This window comes from Anser cygnoides, chromosome 3, assembly GCF_040182565.1.
Source record: "Anser cygnoides isolate HZ-2024a breed goose chromosome 3, Taihu_goose_T2T_genome, whole genome shotgun sequence".
NCBI lineage: Eukaryota > Metazoa > Chordata > Aves > Anseriformes > Anatidae > Anser > Anser cygnoides.
The window spans coordinates 113,615,685-113,631,300 of record NC_089875.1 but is presented as its reverse complement, the minus strand read 5'-3'; the positions used below and the strand labels follow the sequence as shown (position 1 = coordinate 113,631,300).

Sequence of the window (15,616 nt, the reverse complement as noted above, 5' to 3'; positions counted from 1 at the left end):
ATCTTATAGTGAAGATGCAGTTCATAACTATAAACATTGTCTCAAGCAGTGAGTCTGAATCCAGATGGTATACAATATTAAACTAGAGAATCTGGATCCAGATGGTATACAATATTAAACCAGTGATATCTCTCTAAGCACATTTAAAAATAATTAATATTGCCATGGATTTCCTCCAGACTTTTTCCCTATCATGAATATAGAGCAGTATGTTCCCTTAGGAAGGGAAAATTGCTAAGTTTTCTGTGTTAACCACTAAGTAACTTATTTACTTTCATCATCATGATCCAGTAGGTCATGGCTTGAATTCTAAGGGTTGAAAAGACCATCAGATCTCAATTGTTTTCCACTGAACAGCTTCATGGAACAGTGTCCCAAGTGTGGGAGATCTTCCCCAAATGTCCTCAAAATTTGTGTTACAGGATTTGTCTTAAGTGTCTGGAAGAATCTCCTAGAACCAAAATCTTACATAACTAATGTCATTTAAAATAAACATGAGAATATGTAGAAACACACGTAAACATAGAAAGATGAGGGGGAATGGTTTTAAACTAAAAGAATGTATCTTTAGATTTGAGGTTAGGAGGAAATTCTTCACTCAGAGGGTGTTGAGGCACTGGAACAGGTTGCCCAGAGAGGTTGTGGATGCCCCATCCCTGGAGGTGTTTAAGACCAAGTTAGATGAGGCCCCGAGCAACTTGATCTACTGTGTGGCATCCCTGCCTATGGCAGGGGGTTTGGTACTGGATGATCTATGAGTTCCCTTCCAACCCAAACCGTTCTATGATTCTATGATTCTGTGGTTTGTCATACCTAGGCTTCAATTTATTTTGACGTATAAAATCCTATAATCTGTAATACAAGAAAATCTTCACATCTTGGAAAAGTTCTGACTTTTCTGTCAGAGTACTTTTTTAATTTTTTTTTTAATTTGAATATTGGCTTATAAGATTGAAAAACAAGACACTTTAGAAATTCAGAGCTAATTGTCTGCTATAATGTCTTATCTGAACAAACAGAAAATAGCTGCATTGCTTGCAAAAGGTAGGACCAATTTAAAATCTTCACTCTTTATATCACATACCACAGAGCAGCAGCTGGATGGAAAACCAAGAAGCAAAGATGAAGAATGCAAATATGTCTACAAGTTAAAAACAAGACATTTTCAACAGAAGTTATTGCTCACGAAACAGGGAGATTGGTGTCTATTTTAACATTTGAGGGTCAGAACCTCCACAAATATCAGATAATTTAACTCCAGTAAAGCAAACATACAGCAACTGAATATCTGCCCTTGGGATTTCATATGCATCGTTTGTTTATTGTTTTCCTTTATGTGAAATAAAATTAGCATAGCATACTTTTTGCCCTTTCTGTATGAAAAAATGTGTAGTGTTTTCCGTTGTTGAGTCCTGGCACTTGTCCTCAGTTTTTATTCAAGTGTTTTAATGCTTAAAAAGTTCTAGCATCCCAAGGGACTACTGAATGAGGTTTTGCTTAACTCAGTCAACATCTTTCTATGTGTACACAGATTAAGGTCTTACTGATATCGAGTCACTGTTACCACATCTGGGCAGATTTCTTTTCATTACCATATTTGCAAGTTTTCTGTCATTCAAGATTAGCACAATATGATCTATGATGATTCAAATGATATATTTTTTAAATTACTTAGCATCATTGTTCAGCCTATTAGACAATCTATTAGCTTTTGATTTTGATTCAAAAAGTTTGAGATTTAATGTTAACTCCACTACTTACTTGCTTTTTGAATTTGCGCAAGTCACTTTGTTTTAATCTTCTCTAATTGCTGTAACTTGAATGAGGATTGCTGAACGTCCCTAACAGCTTCTAGTGTCACTGTCATCAGAGCAGCAATAATAGCACACAACACTGCATTACAAAAAATATCTCATAAAAACAGAAGTAGTAATTTGTATATTGCAGTTTCAAATATTTAGACAATCGACAAACATTTCCTTTGTCTCTGCAGACCTTCAGCTTTGCAAAGCATGCTAGAATATATTTCCAAGGCAAAGAAAACAAAACAGAGGGAAAAAAAAAAAACTGATTAAAATGTGACAAGGTAATATTACTAAGATGTTAGGTATGTTAGGTATCTGCAGAAAAGGAAATGATAGCCTTTCTGATTGAAGCAGCATCTCACAGGGTCACCTAAAGATTTCAAAACAATGAAGACAAGTGCCAGAATATTTTGAATTCATCTTGACTGTGTTAGAGATGGTAGCAGATGATCTTGCCTCCAAAGTCAGAAATAAAACCAACCAGCTGCAAAAGCATTTGCTTTTTTTTTTTTTCTTTGTTTTTTAATCTATTTCTTGTCCTTCACCTTGGTGTGTCTCATTGATAAACAATATAACCTTGAAAAAAGGAAAAAAGTGTTCTGCATTCCTTACTCACAAATTTTGTTTCTTTTAAGATACAGATTCCTTATAGCCCATGACAGGGATATTGCAGACCTCAGCTTCATAGGAACAGATACTATGTTTTGATACATAGTTTTATCATAATCTGCATTTCTATAACTGCAGCTCCAACCTGCATTCTATATTTACTTGCTTGCTTTCTCATCAGCAAATCTGGATGTTGGATGAGCTTGAGGGGAGCATTGTGTTTAGATGGGTCGAGCTGGAAAGCTGTGACTATGTGTGTGTCACTGCTTGTGTAAACTCAGCTCACCCAGGGTATCACCTTACTGAGTAATGAGTTGTGAAGAGAAAGAGACCAGAGGAAAAAACACATGCAAGAAAGGATTGAGTCCGTCTGGCCAAACAGTGGAGAACGGGTCACGATGCTGCTCTGCTGCCCTACCCTGCTAAGGGAGATTATCTGAACATGGGATCACAGGAGGAGGCACAGACCAGACCATCCTTACGTGGGTGAGATGTAGCGATGCTGAGCTGGGAATGCATGGGATGTAGGCACTGCCCGTGATAAGAGCATGAAGGGGAGCCAAACAAGCAGACATGCTCTGAGGAGCTTGGCAGCCCGCAGAAGGACCCAGCCAACATACGCTGGTTTGGCTGCCCATAATACCCTGTTGTGAATTTTCTGGGCCAAATGGAAGAATCAGAGGCCCAGACCGTAGCCCATGAAAGAGGATAGACACTGGGGAGTCCTTAGGGGCTTTCTGTTATTGCAACAGATACAAACGCCCTGGTGTTAGTTTCAGCCTCTGGCTAGATGAACACTAACGAAATTGCGTGTAGCTTTTTCGAGCTCATGGCAGCAACTGGAAGAAGAGAGCTTTCTTCTCATTCTGTCGGCTCCTCAGGGAACCACAGAAATCATCCCAGTAGGCAAGAGATCTGCGCTATTCATGACCTCTATATAATACCTGCCAGTGACATATCCACCATGTCTAAGCTTCAATCAACGTTCAGAATCCTGTATGTCACTCATCCAGTGCTACTCATTTAACAGCACCCATTATCCAGCCCATTAGGGAGTACATAAACAGAATGCACAGCTGTTTGGTCCAGCCAGTTAAAATCCCCATATATACTCTTGTCCTGTTTGCAAAGTTTAGGCACAGCTCAAAAGCCAGCCATGGCAAGAGAGATAGCTGAGCTTTTTGCTTGTTGTTTTGTTTTGTTTTTTAAATATACAACTCAGTATTGATCACTGATTTCTAAGAACCATATTTCACCATTCTTGGGAGTCTAGCACTGGAATTAAGGGAGTCTAATGACTCTCATTATTAAAGTAACTTGCATGAGACACAACAGTAGTTTGTTCCCTCTGGTTTCCCACTAATGTACTAATGCAATGCGATGTAATGACTGCAGGAGAGTTTACCTTCACACAGACATTTTTTCAAGTGATGTCCTCAGCTTCCCTTAGAAGACATCCACTGATGTGATTACACCAGTAAGACTGGAACAACATGACTATATTTCAGCTGAGAATCTACTTTACTGAACACACCTGAAGACGGGAGCTTTCAATTAAGATGTGATGTCAACGAATAAAGAGCACATTTTCTAAATCTTCATGGAAAAATCTCTAAATAATGGGACTCGCAGTGTAGTGTTCATTTGTATTAGAAAAGGACTCTGATTTAATCAAGCCATATCTAAATCCCTACCTGAATCTTGCATCTAATTATGTTTTAGAATAAATTTTTATACTCCCTTTACCCCACCCCCACTTAGGATACTGGCAGAAAATAATGAGCTTTAGCAGTGGGTAGGTGTTTAAACCTCTTCTGATCCTGAAGATGTAGAAACAGAGCAAATGAAACCCTCTGTGGTTGAATTCTGACGTGTGCAGCAGCCCAAGCAGGACTCTGGGTGAGGGATTGTTTCTATACACTTGATATGCAGAGGATGACACATGCAGGAGCACCTATTCTCTCTACATTTGTTTGTCTAATTTTGATGAGACACACAATGAAATAGCACATCAAAGGAACAGCATAAAGCTTTGCCTGTGGTGGTTTTGCACCTAAGCCAGCTGTAGAAAATTATATCCTATCAGAGAAATCGTGGACAACAATGAAGACAGCAATGAATGCCATGAGCTAAAGATGTCAGCACAGACCATTCAGAGCTTGAACTGAAGCCCACTGCAGCCTTTCACATCATAGCAAAAGGTTTTGGACTGACCTGCTGAACACAGACCTCATTGTAAGGATTCCTTCTTCATCTGGACCCTTTCTTTTCCCAGCTGACAACAGCCTAAGAGAAGTACATTCTCAAGCAAACAAGATCATGTGTTACAGATACTTCCAGCACATAAAGAATATACTATAAACAAGCATTTTAAAACCACTTTTCAACATTCATTTTATTCAGGTCTTTCCCATTGTAGTAGGCATTGCCATTTTTAGATTCATCCTGGCCATAATCAATAACCTATACCATTTTTACAAAAAAAAAAAAAAAGAAAAAAAGAAAAAAATATTGCAGACCTTCAAACAGTCCCTAAATGAGTATCACTTTTCTGCACACATTTTCATGTGGCATTTTAAAAGTCAGTTTCACAAAAATGTACACTGATAAAATCTCTCTAGCAAAATTGTAAAAATATTATTTGGTCAATATGTATTCTTTGCCAGCAGAGAAATGCTAAGAAGCACATCACTCAATAAAACTTAAGATTTCAGTAAAGTTTCTTCAGTTCATACATGAGCTGGCACAGGAGGAGTGAAAACAACTGGATGAATATTTAACCTGGGATAAATATACATCAGTGTGATTCCATCTATACTGTAATGAAAGAGGTCAGAGCTGCTTTCCATTACCTTTCCTGCTGACATTCTGGACTTTTGCCTTTGCAGTGAAAACTCTGGCAAATGTGATGTAAATAGGAGTGAATTCCCCCTTGTTAGCACATCCTTCCTTTATATACACCAGACCTGGTTACTAGCACTAGCTATCTTGGAAAACAGGTACTTTACCTCTGAACACAATGAGGCCTGATCTTTCAACCAGGTTTAAGTAGGGTTAATGTCCTATGAACTCTTAAATTTAATGATCATAATTTGTACCTCCCCACACCTCATGTTTTCAGCACTACCATTCCCTATGCAGTAGCTGCCAGATGTAACCCCATGGGTGATTTCATGTTAGTCTTAGACAAAGCAATTCTTTGTACTGATGTTCTGGATACCCAGAGTATTTTAAGGATGAAAGATGCTATATGATATTATCATTGCTGTACCATCAATCTATGCTTAAAGTGTCTGAAAGATCCTTCATTATCTTGTTAGCTGAAAGTGTTTAGTTTTGCTGCTTTATTTATCCTCCTGGTTTCAGTTTCTTCCTTTAGGTATCTTTGCTATTAATACATCTGGTCTTTTCATGCATTTTCTTCTATAGGGAGAAGGTAAAGAGGCAGGGAAATCCTATGGTCATCTTTCATGCAGCATGAATGCAAAGATAAGGGATGTTAGGGCTAGCAAGAGTGAAGACAGTAATACACATTCATCTGGAAGGGAAGGGAAGGGAAGGGAAGGGAAGGGAAGGGAAGGGAAGGGAAGGGAAGGGAAGGGAAGGGAAGGGAAGGGAAGGGAAGGGGGAAGGGAAGGGAAGGGAAGGGAAGGGAAGGGAAGGGAAGGGAAGGGAAGGGAAGGGAAGGGAAGGGAAGGGAAGGGAAGGGAAGGGAAGGGAAGGGAAGGGAAGGGAAGGGAAGGGAAGGGAAGGGAAGGGAAGGGAAGGGAAGGGAAGGGAAGGGAAGGGGGAAGGGAAGGGAAGGGAAGGGAAGGGAAGGGAAGGGAAGGGAAGGGAAGGGAAGGGAAGGGAAGGGAAGGGAAGGGAAGGGAAGGGAAGGGAAACTATGTCACAGGAATCATTGTTGTAGCACATATTTACATGATGTTCTTCCCATTTGGCAGCAAAGCCTGTGGGGAAGAAATCAGAAACCTCTGAACTCTCTTATCCCTTTCATTTCCTCAGAGGAATATAAACTGCATGCTGACCTCAGTATCAGCTCTTTGCCTCACTCTGTTTTGCAATGTCAGTCATGACACTTTCAGGTAAGTATATTGAACTTTGCGTATTTTGGGGTTTAGATCACTTAGCCTTCCAGCAAGTCTCCCAAGAGTGTCTGGTTGGACCTACTCAGAAGCAAGCTTTTACTTAATTTTAACACATTTTAAAAATATAGTAAGACTGTGGAGAGGGGAAGAAAAAAATCATCAATCAGAAATTGAACTAAAGCCCATGAAATAAAGCTCTCGTCTATCGTCTACTAAAAATCATGCCTTTGCTAATGTTTTCTAACTTAAGATATAACATGGTATCACTCATCTTGAAATTTCATTTATTCAAATAAGTGCTTAAAAATAATGTTTTCCACTTCCTAAGGAAGCAGAAAACACAGCTGAGTACTTACTTTAGCCTTCACTTATAAAATAATATCATAAAGGCAATAAGAATGTGCACGAATACCAAATGAGTTAAAGCCAAATTTTTCAGATGGACAGTAATATATATATATAATATATATTATGATATCCTAGACACATTGAGTAAAATTCATCTGCCCTGTCATTGGTACCAAAGTTGGTAGCATAAGTCTATGTTGTCAGTAGAGTGAAACTGGCACCTCCAGAAGACAATTGTTTTCATTCAGAGATAGATGCATGTGGCAGGTTATGTGAATTGCCCTTTGGAGATGCTTATGTCTCTCATTAGCTATGGAGAGACTCTACAGTGGCACTTTGAAGTTTGACTATTCCATTATAGGTACCTTAAAGGAGGCTAGATTAGTCTCACTGAGAATGACCTTCCAACATGAAGGCCAGGTGTCTAACTGATCTGTTAAAGAGCTCTAGAAGCACCAGAAAACTCTAGTTAACTCCAGTCCAAGCTCAGAAAAGAGAAAATAAAAGGCATTATAACCATTTAAAATAGAAAATAAGAATCCAAGGGAAAGAAAATGATGCCATTAAATAGGAAATATTAGGCTAGAGAGTAGTAGAAAGCTAACCTCAGCCTATACAAAGTCACCTTTGAATAGTCACAGACAGTTAATGCTGCAGGGAATGAGATCCAGAGCCTGAAAATGTCACTTTATGCATTGTTAAAAGCACCTGTCTTCAACACAAAAATAAACAAATGGAAAAACACTACGTGTATTATAGCAGAAATGAACTGGGTGTTTTGAGTTTTGCTTTTTCCAATGTTGCAAATACATGTTCAAGGCATTTAACTATTACGAGTAACTGAATGTTTATTACATTTCTATCCATGTCTTGAAATCTTCTACTAGACAAAATTTACTGTCTCTAATCAAAAGACAGCCAATGTCATCTAAAATGTAACACCCACAGTAGCGATGTTTATATTTGCCTTTATCTTAAAAAATAAAAATTAAAATGAAGTAAATTCTGGTCCTAGTCACTCTGTAGTAGCTTTGTCAGTGGAGCCTTTCAAGATCAACATTGCCCCAGACTGCTGGCAAGTGTCATGAACTATGAAGCACATTAGTAGGCAAGAGGTTTTGAATAAAACCTGGGTCAAAACACAGAGCCTTTCTAATACACAACTCACTAAAAATTCAGTAAGAATTTAAGAGTGGGCAATAAAAGCCTGAGGGGTGCAGTTTGTAAAATGTGCCTGGGGGAGCTGTACCAATGATTAGGCAGAAAAGAGAGTCTTGAGGCTGAGGAGTGCAAACAAGAGGAAGCTTGACATTGAAGCTTTCCAGTTCTGACAAGGTGTTAGGAGGGGGTTAACACGGCTGGCAGCCCCAGCAGACTTACTCGACACTGGCATGGTTAAGATACCCTTCTGGAAAGAGTGAAGTGGGTTCCAATCTACTGGTTTGCCTTCAGAGAAACTATTTCATGCCTAATATAATGAAGAAGAATATCACTGTTTTCCAAAGAATGTCAGCTGTTCAGCTTGTCAGGATCTTGGTCTATCCGAACATTCAGGATAAGCACCAAGCTGCCCTTCTTTGACGTCTGCATATTATTAGCTAGTAAAGGGGTCTTAGATCCTAACTCACTTTGTCTGAGTCATTCACATCTAAAAGGGATACCTGAATATTGAGTCCTACGAATATTCAGTAGGACTGCATTGTTTATGAGCCAAACTCAACTTGAAAATGAGCTTTGATGTTTTCCAAAATTCTTTTCCAAACCTCCTTAAAGGTCAAATACCTTTTACTTCTATGCATTGTATCAGAGACAGACAAGAGTTCACCTTTATGAAGAGATTCTGAAGACTGTTATTTTTAATGCAACTTGAATTTAGATGCAGCTTGTGGCTACATGGTTGTAAAGTCAGAATAACTTCACCATAGTGTCTTCCTAAGAAGAAGCTGTGACTCTCAGTTGCTGTGAATGTAAACTTTTGCTGTTGACTTCAACAGGAGTTTAGGCTCCAGGTTTTCAACTTGCATGAATTAATGACTGTATCATCAATCACTTGATTTCTCAGTTTGCTTCATTATTGTTCAAAGCAGCTTTATTTATCTGTTTCCTGCCTCCACTTAATAATATTTGTAATGTCTTATGAAAATTAGTTTTTGAAAAACACAAAAGCAAGGAATGAAAAACAGGACCTCCTATCGCCTCTCCAAGTAATCAAAAGCTGAATCTAAATAGTTCTATGGCAACAGGCAGAGAAAAGTATATTTTCAATTACTTTATTTCCGTGTGTGAACTGCACATCCAAATCACACTTCGTGAATAAGTAAACAATTTAATTTGTTTTTATTTTATTTTGTGTTTGAGTGTGGTTTTCTATTTTCTTTTTGGTAAGAAAAAACAGGAAGAAATGGGGAATAATAAAACCCACCCAGCATTGGCAAACTTTTCTCATTACACTCTGAGCAACAGCAGGATGGGGAAAATAACAGATCATTATGTCTGATGAGTATAATTACACTTTTTCAAAAAAAAAAAGGGGGGGGGGGAATCTAGGTTTATCACTACACCTGGGTTTTTTTATAGATACCTTTAAATTCCGCTGAACATGCAGCAGCAGACAAATTATTCCTTCTTGCTGTTTGATGGCCTCCAGTAACGCTTAAGAAAAATTGTTTTCCATTCCACTGAACTGTAAAATAAACAAAACAAACCCTTCACTAAATGCTCTAAAGGCCAAAGGGTCTCAGTGAATGAACTTCAAATGACTGCTTTGCTCATCATAGAAAAAATCCATTATGTGATTGTGTTTAGAAATGGTCTAGCATATTTTGGGCGCTATGGCATTTTAAAATAATAAGGATTAGAAATAAATAATAAACTGGTGAACAGGCAGAAAGTAAGTTGCTCCCTAAATCTAAATACAAATGTATTTCAATGTCATTTTCTATACACAGAGAAATGCATAGAACTAAATCAGATCTATCATTTATCGTGAACATTATGTTTTCCTGTACTTTTCAGCTTACTTTCATTCCTTTCATGAAAAAGAATCTCATGACCTTTTCAGTATTAGCCTCAAGACATAGCTGAGCTATTCTTTTCATATAGAAACCCAAGACCCCAGCTGGCTAGCATGAAAGCTAACTTTGCCGACAAATCTCTAAGAAAACATGCGATAATGTTCATCTGTATTTGGGGGATTTTTTTTTCTTTTTACAGAAGCTATCAATGCATCTAAATATAACAGTTTCCTGTAGGTTTTTAGGTTTAACCAGTACCCTCTGAGACGAAGCACTAATTAACATGCTGTCCTGAGTGTTATAGGCTAATAAAAGATCGAATATACAGCAGAATCGTAACACTTTCTGGTAACTGCCTTTCTTTTACTGCATCTGCTAGAAAATGTACTACTGGTGTTTTAAGATTCCTCACCTCTTATTCATCACCAGAAAATAAAATCCCTGTAGTATCTGTTCTTTTGTAAGCTCCATTAGGAGATGATTTCCAGTCTCTCAGTAGGATTTCCAAGAGCTTCACTGTGAAGTTTATACGAAATTTCTTTATAACAGAAAAACAGTCAGGACAGAGCTTTTCCTTCGAAGATTTTTCTTTGGTTTTGTCAAGTATGTTTCTCCTACTGGTTCAAAATCATCAGGAATATCTATGGACAATAATAGATAATGAATACAGAAGATAAGCTTGAATATCCAGTGATGAACTTCACATAATACTCCTAAAAAAGGACTTTGGAACACTATTTAAGGTATCTGCAGGAGCTCTTTAAAACCTACCCTGTCCTGGTTCCAGTTAGGACAGAGTTAATGTTCCCTCATAGTAGCTGGTAGGGTGCTATGTTTTGGATTAGGATGAGAAGAGCGCTGATAACATGCTGATGTTTTAATTGTTGCAGAGCAGTGTTTACACCAGGCCAAGGACTTTTCGGCTTCTCGCTCTGTCCTGCCAGCGAGCAGGCTGGGGGTGCAGCAGGAGCTGGGAGGGGACAGACCCAGGACAGCTGACCCAAACTGGCCAAAGGGGTATTCCATACCATCTGACGTCATGCTAAACAATATATAGGGGTGGCTGGCCGGGGTGGGGGGGCCGGCTGCTCGGGAATAGGCTGGGCATCGGTCAGCGGGTGGTGAGCAATTGCATTGTGCATCACTTGTTTTCTTACACATTATTATTGTTAATACTATTACCATTATCACTATTATTATTATTATTGTTATTATTATTTTCCTGTCTTAATAAACTGTCTTTATCTCAACTCACAGGCTTCACTTTCCCGTTTCTCTCCCCCCATCCCAGAGAGGGAGGGGGGAGGGTGAGCGAACGGCTGTGTGGTGTTTAGCTGCCAGCCGGGTTAAACCACAACAGTCTTTTTGGCGCCCAACGTGGGGCCCGAAGGGTTGAGATATCGACAAATCTGACCAGAGTGTGTTAAACTAAAATTGGTATAAGTATTGGACCTGCTTAATAGTTGCTAGTCACGATGTTGATTGCCTTAATCTCCAGTCTGCTGTACCTGTATTCCAAATTGAGTTTTATGGTGCGTTACTTTCTGTATGTGCTCCCTGTTGCACTGTTTATCCTTTCCGGGCCCTGGTTTAAGATTGTTATGGTACTGTGCGGTGTAACAATGGCTTATGAAATGGTTTGTTCTCTAGAGTCTATCGACCGGCACGAAAGGGAGTCGGGTTCAGATCCCCGAATCCGGAGCGGCGGAGACGGGCGCCGCGAGGCGCCCAGTGCGGCGACGCAAGCGATCCCGGAGAAGCCGGCGGGAGCCCCAGGGGGAGGAAAGGGACAATCGAGTTTATTGGACTGTGTGGATTCGATGGCCTGGCACGTCAGACGCACAGAAGTATAAGGCTTTGGTAGACACCGGTGCACAATGTACTCTAATGCCATCAAGCTATAAAGGGCCAGAGCCCATCTGTATTTATGGTGTGACGGGGGGATCCCAGCAGTTAACTGTATTGGAGGCTGAAGTGAGTCTAACCGGTAATGAGTAGCAAAAGCACCGTATTGTGACTGGCCCAGATGCTCCGTGCATCCTTGGCATAGACTATCTTAGAAGAGGATATTTCAAGGACCCAAAAGGGTTCCGCTGGGCTTTTGGCATAGCTGCTTTGGAGACAGAGGACATTAAACAGTTGTCTACCTTGCCTGGTCTCTCAGAGGACCCTTCTGTTGTGGGGTTGCTGAGGGTTGAAGAACAGCAAGTGCCGATCGCTACCACAACTGTGCACCGGCGGCAATATCGCACCAACCGAGACTCCCTGAGTCCCATCCATAAGCTAATTCGTCAACTGGAGAGCCAAGGAGTGATCAGCAAGACTCATTCACCTTTTAATAGTCCCATATGGCCAGTGCGAAAGTCTAATGGTGAGTGGAGACTAACAGTGGACTATCGTGGCCTGAACGAAGTCACGCCACCACTGAGTGCTGCAGTGCCGGACATGCTAGAACTCCAGTATGAACTGGAATCAAAGGCAGCCAAGTGGTATGCCACAATTGATATCGCTAATGCATTTTTCTCCATCCCTCTAGCAGCACAGTGCAGGCCACAGTTTGCTTTCACTTGGAGGGGAGTCCAATATACTTGGAATCGGCTGCCCCAGGGGTGGAAACACAGCCCTACCATTTGCCATGGACTGATCCAGTCTGCGCTGGAGCAGGGGGAAGCTCCTGAACACCTGCAGTACATCGATGACATCATTGTGTGGGGTGACACTGCAGAAGAAGTTTTCGAGAAAGGGAAGAAAATAGTCCAAATCCTTCTGAAGGCCGGTTTTGCCATAAAACAGAATAAAGTTAAAGGACCTGCACGAGAGATCCAGTTTTTAGGAATAAAATGGCAAGATGGACGCCGTCAAATCCCAATGGATGTGATCAACAAAATAACAGCTATGTCTCCACCAACTAGCAAAAAAGAAACACAAACTTTCCTAGGTGTCGTGGGGTTTTGGAGAATGCATATTCCAAATTACAGTCTGATTGTAAACCCGCTCTACCAAGTAACCCGTAAGAAGAATGCTTTTGAATGGGGCCCTGAGCAACGACAAGCCTTTGAACAAATTAAGCAGGAAATAGTTCATGCAGTAGCCCTCGGGCCAGTCCGAACAGGACCAGATGTAAAGAATGTGCTCTACACCGCAGCCGGAGAGAATGGTCCCACCTGGAGCCTCTGGCAGAAAGAACCTGGGGAAACTCGAGGTCGACCCCTGGGGTTTTGGAGTCGGGGATACAGAGGATCTGAAGCCCGCTATACTCCAACTGAAAAGGAGATATTGGCAGCATATGAAGGAGTTCGATCTGCTTCGGAAGTGGTCGGTACTGAAGCGCAGCTCCTCCTGGCACCCCGACTGCCGGTACTAGGCTGGATGTTCAAAGGAAGGGTCCCCTCTACGCATCATGCAACTGATGCTACATGGAGCAAGTGGGTTGCACTGATTACTCAGCGGGCTCGAATAGGAAACCCCAGTCGCCCAGGAATCTTGGAGGTGATTATGGACTGGCCAGAAGGCAAATACTTTGGGATATCACCAGAGGAGGAGGTGGTTCGTGCTGAAGAAGCCCCCCTGTACAACAAGCTACCGGAAAATGAGAAGAAATATGCCTTGTTCACTGACGGGTCCTGTCGTATTGTGGGAAAGCATCGGAGATGGAAAGCTGCTGTATGGAGTCCTACACGACGGGTTGCAGAAGCTGCTGAGGGAGAAGGTGAATCGAGTCAGTTTGCAGAAGTAAAAGCCATTCAGCTGGCTTTAGATATTGCTGAACGAGAAAAGTGGCCAGTTCTCTATCTCTATACTGATTCATGGATGGTAGCAAATGCCCTGTGGGGGTGGTTACAGCAATGGAAGCAGAACAACTGGCAGCGCAGGGGCAAGCCCATCTGGGCTGCGGCATTGTGGCAAGATATTGCTGCCCGGGTAGAGAACCTGGTTGTAAAGGTACGCCATGTAGATGCTCATGTGCCCAAGAATCGGGCTACTGAAGAACACCAAAACAACCAGCAGGTGGATCAGGCTGCTAAGATTGAAGTGGCTCAGGTGGACCTGGACTGGCAACATAAAGGTGAATTATTTATAGCCCGATGGGCCCATGACACCTCAGGCCATCAAGGTAGAGATGCAACCTACAGATGGGCTCGTGATCGAGGGGTGGACCTGACCATGGACACTATAGCACAGGTTATTCATGACTGTGAAACATGTGCTGCAATCAAGCAAGCCAAACGGTCAAAACCTCTTTGGTATGGAGGACGATGGCTGAAATATAAATATGGAGAGGCCTGGCAGATTGATTACATCACACTCCCTCAAACCCGCAACGGCAAGCGCCACGTACTTACAATGGTGGAAGCAACCACCGGATGGCTGGAAACATATCCTGTGCCCCATGCCACCGCCCGGAACACTATCCTGGGCCTTGAAAAGCAAGTCTTATGGCGACATGGCACCCCAGAGAGAATTGAGTCAGACAACGGGACTCATTTCCGAAACAACCTTATAGACACTTGGGCCAAAGAACATGGTATTGAGTGGGTGTATCACATCCCCTATCATGCACCAGCCTCTGGAAAAGTTGAACGATACAATGGACTGTTGAAGACTACACTGAAAGCAATGGGTGCTGGGACATTCAAAAATTGGGATACACATTTGGCAAAGGCCACCTGGTTAGTCAATACCAGGGGATCTGCCAACCGAGCTGGACCTGCCCAATCAAACCTGTTACGCACTGTAGAAGGGGATAAAGTTCCTGTAGTGCACGTAAGAAACATGCTGGGTAAAACAGTCTGGGCTACTCCTGCCTCAGGAAAAGGCAAACCCATTCGTGGAATTGCTTTTGCTCAGGGACCTGGATGCACTTGGTGGGTAATGCAAAAGAATGGGGAGGTCCGGTGTGTACCTCAAGGGGATTTGATACTGGGTGAGAATAGCCCATGAGTTGAATTGTAGTATGTTAATTATTATATAATAATGTATGTCATCACTACCATGATTGCTATATATCATAGATGAAAATGGTGATTAATTAGAATGTATTGGACAGAGTGTAACCTGAGCATGACATAAATGGTATGGAATAAGGGGTGGATATCTGTCCTGGTTCCAGTTAGGACAGAGTTAATGTTCCCTCATAGTAGCTGGTAGGGTGCTATGTTTTGGATTAGGATGAGAAGAGCGCTGATAACATGCTGATGTTTTAATTGTTGCAGAGCAGTGTTTACACCAGGCCAAGGACTTTTCGGCTTCTCGCTCTGTCCTGCCAGCGAGCAGGCTGGGGGTGCAGCAGGAGCTGGGAGGGGACAGACCCAGGACAGCTGACCCAAACTGGCCAAAGGGGTATTCCATACCATCTGACGTCATGCTAAACAATATATAGGGGTGGCTGGCCGGGGTGGGGGGGCCGGCTGCTCGGGAATAGGCTGGGCATCGGTCAGCGGGTGGTGAGCAATTGCATTGTGCATCACTTGTTTTCTTACACATTATTATTGTTAATACTATTACCATTATCACTATTATTATTATTATTGTTATTATTATTTTCCTGTCTTAATAAACTGTCTTTATCTCAACTCACAGGCTTCACTTTCCCGTTTCTCTCCCCCCATCCCAGAGAGGGAGGGGGGAGGGTGAGCGAACGGCTGTGTGGTGTTTAGCTGCCAGCCGGGTTAAACCACAACATACCCTCACACCCATCATTGTCTTCAGGTGTTCAAATACTTTTAAAATAATGGTCTAAGAACATAACACC

General features: G+C 41.6%; 1 protein-coding gene across 2 annotated transcripts in view; it reads right to left on the bottom strand.

Annotated features, from left to right (window-relative positions):
* Window positions 1-15,616, bottom strand: part of TDRD15 (tudor domain containing 15) — a 205,903-nt gene that overhangs the window by 70,585 nt on the left and 119,702 nt on the right. The window contains exons 13-14 of one of the 2 annotated variants that reach the window (XR_010830659.1): window positions 10,277-10,505; window positions 9,432-9,533 (exon numbers count right to left, since the gene is read on the bottom strand). The exons of the other annotated variant lie outside the window; for it this stretch is intronic. The gene's annotated coding sequence lies outside the window, so the exon portion shown is untranslated. The remainder of the gene's footprint in view (window positions 1-9,431; window positions 9,534-10,276; window positions 10,506-15,616) is intronic. 2 annotated transcript variants of the gene reach the window in all.